A 7,173-nucleotide genomic window follows, 5' to 3' on the forward strand; every position below is an offset into this window, starting at 1 on the left:
CAAATTTCCACTTCATTTTTTTTTTTAGTTTTTTTCTGCTATTTTAAATTGTCAGATTATTTTTTAGAATTTGTTATACTACGTATTTCATCTTTGCATAATTTCCAATATTGGAGGTATAAATTATGAAATGACTTTTAGAGAGCTCTAATTTGTTTTATGCATTTGTTTTTACAAATCTGACTCTATAAAAGTGCATTATTGCAAGGCTGACTTTGTGTATAAGAATTGTGTGCATATGTAAAAATTTTGAAACTTCCTCAATAAATGAGACATTCTTTTGACACATATGCATTTGGGAAGAAACAAATTTCTTGAGATCTTGGCTCTTTGGGAAGGGTGGGGTTTCACTATGATTCTCCAGGACGGCCTCTAACTCCTTGGCTCGAGGGATCCTACCGCCTCAATCTGTTGAGTACCAGAGAATAGAGGTGAGTGCCACTCCACCTAGCATCCCACTGCAGTTCTTGATGGATCTCTTCAAAAGACTCAGGTTGTTCCTCATGGTATTTCAGATGACTTAAATGATAAATCTTGGTGCACACAACTAGCAAACATAGTTACAGGTATTTATGCATTTCCATTTTGACCTATTTCTTTATAAATACAGTTAATAAATATAGATTATTTCTGCTCATAACTATTATACTGGTGCAACTGTTGTTCATATACCAGCTTGTTTATGCTTGCAAAACTCGCTATGTTTTTATTGCTTATGCTGTTGTAGGTGGACTATAAAGTATTCTTCGTGTTTTTATATGTTTTTAAAATAAATTCCCTTTTAAAAATGTAAATGAGTATTATTAAAGTTATTTTTTAAATTTTTTTAGAATTGTATTTTTTGATTTTTAATTTTTCAACATTTTAAACATTCAAGATTAGGCATATGGAATTTTGATTGTGTCTTTTGGTGTCGGGACTATGACGAGCTCTCAATTTATTTATTTATTTATTTTTCTGTAACAGAGTCTTGCTCTGTCACCTGGAGTGTAGTGCTGTGGCTTGACCATGTCTCATCACAGCCTCAAACTGAGCTCTATTGATCCTCCCACCTCTGCCTCCTGAGTAGCATGGACTACTGGTACACACCACCACACTGGAAAATTTATATGTGTGTGTGTGTATGTGTGTATGTATGTATGTATATATATATATATACATTTATACATATATATATATTCTTTTTTTCTGTAGAAAGGACGTCACAGCTGTGTTGCCCAGATTGTTGATGTGCAGGGCTCAAAGGGTCCTCCCATCTCAATCACCCAAAGCACTGGGATTACTGGCAAATACAGCAAAATGTCAGTGTAAATTCACACACTTTTACATACACAGATATGCATAAACACAAGAATTCTAAGTGACACGTAGACATATAAATAGGTACTCATGCATAAACACAACTCAAACACAAACATATCTATTGAAACACACAATAGTGTCTTGATCTTCTCACTAATGATCAAAATTCAACTGTTCACAATTAATAACATGATCATGCTTTAAATAATAGAAACAAAGAAATCACACTCTAAAACCACACTTGACTACCACTTAGTTTCTTATAAGTTGATAATGTGAAGACAACTTAAAGACCTAAAAGCCCAGGGAAGTTGGGGACTCCTTCTAGAATAAATATTTGCTAAATAAAATCACTGAAAGTGAACATAGAAACATTCTGTAAAGTTAGCTAAAAGATTTTTACTATTTTTTTTTTTAGAGACATGGTCTGGCTGTATCACCCAGGCTGGAGTGCAGTGGCATGATATTACCTCACTGCACCCTCAAATTCTTGGGCTCAGGTGATCCCCTCGCCACAGCCTCCTGAGTAACTGGATTATAGGTGCATGCCACCATGCTCAGTTCAAATTGTTTTCACTTTCATGACTCTATTGGAAACTTGTTGCTGCTCTAATTCGTGACTTAAAGAGGCAAAACTGAAAACAGCTGTTGCTTGGTTCAGGCGCTTTTTGAGAATCCAGAGGAAAAAAAAGGTCTGAACTGAAAATCTCCATCTCCATCACCCAGATTTTAAACTGGTGCACTGTCCAAAGGACACTTGGTGTTGTTCCCTAACGGAAAGCCAAAAATACTAGACTGTGCAATCATGGATGGTTCAAAGGTATGTTCTTGGTTAGCAATAGTAATGTTTCATAGCCTTAGGCTATCATAGAGGTCTTAGAGCTTTTGATACTGATAATTGCACTCCATACATTTTTAAAAGATATCAGTGAACATTCTTACTGTGTTCTTTTAGCACTTACTTCATGGAGGTGATCTCTCCTTTTATAAAGATCAATTCAATATCCTTGCTCTGTATTTGCTGAGTATATATCTTCTCCATCTGTTTCAGATGGCCCTCAGCTTTGTTGAAATTGCATTCTTGATAGAGAGACTCCTAACGTACCCAATATGTCCAAAAGTATAGTGCTCAGGAGCTAGTGTTCAACACCATCTCTGGTTGCAGTTCTGCCAATACCATAGCTTTAACCATAGCTTTATATTCCTCTGATGGACTGAGTTCTGTGAGGACAATATCTAGCTAGAAAGATTATTGCTGCAGACAAGACAGATAGCTGGCGAATGACTAAACTCACAACTGACATATTGACCACAGAAGACGTGAGAGGACATGTGATTTTGACCCATGCAAAATCAGAGAGTTTGATGTGACATTTTTGATAATTACAAAGCAGCATGTCTTTGTAAAAAGACATAATGGGATAGTGAAGTCTCTAGAAGCTGAAAAGAGTCTATAAAAGAAAACTTTAGTTCTTATTTATTGTATATCCAGGATTTATTGCACCGACTAGGTCCACTGTGGAAGAGTGATGCTCACATTTAGCTTTGGTTTGTTGAAATTTTACTTCTCTAATATTACATGAATCCAGCTTCTATCTAAGAATTAAGTTGAACTACAAGGATCTATCAACTACCTAGAATCATCTCTTTATGGTCCCATCAGTCTAATTTAACCCTTCCTATTCAGAATTACCAAATTCCAGCCCACTTCATTTTCAAGGGCTCTCCAGATATTATAGAGGCTTACGCAGGACCAAGTTTGGGCTGGCATGCAGAGAACTGAAGACCCAGGCTTTTCTGCCTCAGTGGATTTCACCTTCAACCAGCCTACCAAAATGATGAAGGAAAGTCATTCTGTTTTTCTGGAGCATCATTAATACAGAAAAGAATTGTTTTCTCTATCATTCCAATCAACTGTTATAAAGTTCATTTTTTAAAAATATGGTTAAATTCTATTCAACAACGAAAAATACATAAAGATGATTTTAGAATAAAGCCAAAACTAAATGCATGTCTAAATATTTAAATACAAGTATATTTTCTCCTTCTATATTACTCATCATTGCAATACTAAAAGCCACAGATAATAAAGCAATTGAAAGCCAATCAAAAGACCTCATTATATAAAACTCAAAATAATAAATTAAAAAATATATATTTATTTGTAGGTAAATAAGTAGGTTGTAGATATATCTTCCTATTTATATATCTATATATAGATTTTCTAAAGTGAGATGAAACTTCTTGGGTAATAAGACCTGTTGAACCAATTTCTCCCCACAAAAAAACTATTTTGCGGGAATTAAAGTTTAACAAGTGACTTATATAATTATCCTTTGCCAAAATTGCTTAATTTTACCTATAAAATGACTGAAATTGATGGTGAAAGGAGGCAAATGGAACATAGATTTAATCGTTATGGAATTTGATATAAAATATGTGACTGAAGAAAAAGATATGTAACAACAATTTTTTTTTGCATTGGGGATTTAATAGTTCTAGATTAATGTATTGAAAGCAAAGTTACAATTCTTTACTACAATAGAAAAACAACAACTTTGGAGGAAAAGTTGTCTTAGTTTTTAATGGTTATAGTAACTCAAGTGATGCCAATAAGTTATATAATGCTAGTAATATTTACATATTTTTTCTCAAAAGTTTGAATACTCCTTTAAGTTAAAAATAGTGCAGGCAAATATAAGTATTATCTTAAATATATTAAGTACTTAAAATATATCAAATGTGCTAAGCACCTATAGCAAGATGGCATATATAATCCTCAGAAGAATCCTATGAAGTAGATACTATCTTTACCCCGATTTTGCAAAAAAAGAATTTGTGCTTCAAAGAACTAATTTACTAAAACTAACACAGTTAGTAAGTGGCAGAACCATGCTCTAAGCCAATAGTCATCTTATTTTATGGTCTTGTTTTTATGCACTATGCTTTGGAATGTTTAAATGCAAGTTTGAGACCTCGTTGTCATGTAGCTGTGTGGTGTCTATGTTTATCTCTGCCATGACTAGTACAGTTTCTAGCCATGGTAAATGCTATATGTATTGTAGCTCTTAACTCTTGCTTCACAGACCTACACTGAGACTAAAGTCGGATAGCAAAGGTAATTTGAATGCAAAATTCAAAATATAAGATAAATGCTAATGATACTTAGTATTGCAAACCATGTAACCCAGACATATAAAGAAAGCAAATTTGCACTTTGAATGGAAGAACAGCAAGAGAGAGCTAATAAGTACAATCAGTATACTTTTGCCATATCACCTCCAATGATCCAAAATCCGTCAGAGAAAATGTTGAATTTCCAAAACCACAGACAGTTCATTATGGACATAATTCTGAATAAGTTTACACAAACAACAAACACAATATGGTGGGTGGGCTTGGATCATATTGAATTTTAACACCTATTACCTAGACCTTAATAAAACTATTAGCTATAAAACAAGGAATAACCTGTGAATTTGTTTTTTTCTATAAAAATTAAAATTTGGCAGATCTTCTTCTTCTCTTCCACAGTATTTTTGTCCCATGATTGTGATCATTTAAAGAATTATAAGATAGAGTTACAATTTGCATTTTTTTGTTTCCATGGCCACAATATCTCCTAATTTATAATTGATTTTAAATACAGAATCTATTTTCAGATATATTGTTAAGTATAGAGGGTGAAGGGATAGAGAAGATGCTTTCTTTAACATATTTCTGTCAAACATATTGTACAGAATATTTTCTTACTTCAAAATGGTTCCTAATATTGGATCTTTGTTGTTGTACCTTGATATTTCAGATAGATTACTTAGTCTGTTAGTACATATAGGTTTAAGTTACCAAATTAAAGGAGTTCAGTTACCTCAAATTATTAATTTGTTTTTGTTTATTTACAGTAAGTGAATTCACTTTTTAAATAATACTAAAATAACCAAAACAATTTTTGGGATCAATCAGGTTATCTCAAGTAACTGAAATAATTCTACTTCAGTAAAACAATCAATAGATTCATATATGGTTTATTCAATTTAGTTGTAGAAGTGATGAAATCAGTGAGATCAAATCTAAAATATGTCTAAAGTAATACTATATAATTTATGTGCACAAGTGTTTGAATACCATTATAATGAAGAAAATAAACATGCTTCTGGATTAGCATTTTAAAGAGACTTAAAATCAAAGAAAGTAATAAACACTAATTAAACATTAAATGTACAAATTTATTTTTTCTGAGATAAAAAAACAAACTGGCAGGACGGGCGCGGTGGCTCATGCCTGTAATCCAAGCACTTTGGAGGCCAAGGTGGGCGGATCACCTGAGGTTGGGAGTTCAAGACCAGCCTGACCAACATGGTGAAACCCCTTCTTTAAAAAAAAATAAAAAATAAAAACCTGGCAACACCAAGAACACAGGAATAATTAGATGTATCTAAAACAAGGCAGATAGGAGGAGGCAGGAATAACTTGCAGCTCCCTCTCAGATGGACAGAGCAGTGTTTGGAGACTCATATCATGAACTTTTCTCCACGAAATACCACAGGAATGTACCAGGAAAGCCGAGAAAACCCACAGACACTTTAAAAGAAGCAGCTTGCCACTGCAGTTTCTGTGAGACAGCCAAAAATCTGTTAATATCCAAAATGTGAAAGGAGGAAATGCCGCCTTTTAAAACACATCCTCACTGGGGAGACTAGAGGTCCAGATCACAGAGAAGGATTTAACTTACCTGGAGCTGAGATGAATTTAGAGATACTAGCGAAATATAGGGACAGAGAAGCAATGGGTAGAACCCTGTAGTCACTCCAAGTCTCTAGGGAAGCCATTTCTCGCTTTGTCTCACAGGGTCCTTAGGTTCTTAGAGAGGGCTACCAGTGAAATTGGGGAAAGGAAAGGACACAGGGAGAAGGAGACTCTATGGGAGGGGATAACCTGGGGGTTCAGATATGAGGACAGAACCCATGGCAGGCAGGAAGGCATGAAACCTGAAAGCCCTGCTTGCTTTCTCAGTGGGGAGGCTTGCAGCCTAGGGCAAGTTCTCAGACCTGCTCACTGGCTGCCTAAAAATAAACTCAGCAATGTGAGAAAGGGGCACCGTGAGAGTGAGACTGACCTTTTCGGTTGCATGGAAGCTGGGTGAGAATTGATGACTTTCCCCCACTTCCCTGGTGACATGTATGACACAGCAGAGGCAGCCATAATCCCCCTGGGAACATAACGCCATTGGCTTGAGGACCATACCCCAATCCCCTGCAACAGCCACAACAAGCCTCACCCAAGGAGAGTGTCAACTTAGACATGCTTAACCCTGCCCCCCCCCCCCCCCCCCACGTATTGGTCTTTTTCTACTGGTCCTGGTAGCCAAAGAAAAGGCATAAACTTTTGAGAGCTCTATAGTCCCACCCACTGCTTACAAAACCCAAATACCCGCTGCCAGGTAACCCTAGGGTACGGTTGTATTTTCCATGTACTACCACAGCTGATGCTCTCTTGAAAGTGCCACTTCCTGGCCGGAGGCCAACCAACACAAAACCAGCACAGAATACAAAACTACAACCAAGGACCATCACAGACTCCACTTCACTCCCCCACTACCTCCAATGGAGCCGGTGCTGGTATCCATGGCTGAGAGACCTGAAGACGAATTACCTCACAGGACTCTTCGAAGACACTCCCCAGTACCAGCCCAAAGCCCTGTAGCTCTGCTGGGTGGCTAGACACAGAAGAGAAATAAAATCCACTGTAGTTCAGCTCTCAAGAATCCCTTTCATAGGAGAAGCGGGGGAGAACCACATCAAGGGAGCACCCTATGAGACAAAAGAATCGGAAGAGTAGCCCTTGAGCCCCAGATCTTCCCTCTGACGTAGT

At 36.3% G+C, this 7,173-nt stretch overlaps 1 pseudogene; it reads right to left on the reverse strand.

Annotated features, from left to right (window-relative positions):
• Positions 1-1,864: 1,864 nt before the first annotated feature.
• LOC116536096 lies at positions 1,865-2,717 on the reverse strand (annotated as a pseudogene).
• Positions 2,718-7,173: the final 4,456 nt, after the last annotated feature.

The sequence above is a fragment of the Sapajus apella genome, unplaced genomic scaffold (assembly GCF_009761245.1).
Source record: "Sapajus apella isolate SASKATOON/1434 unplaced genomic scaffold, GSC_monkey_1.0 scaffold98, whole genome shotgun sequence".
Taxonomy (NCBI): Eukaryota; Metazoa; Chordata; class Mammalia; order Primates; family Cebidae; genus Sapajus; species Sapajus apella.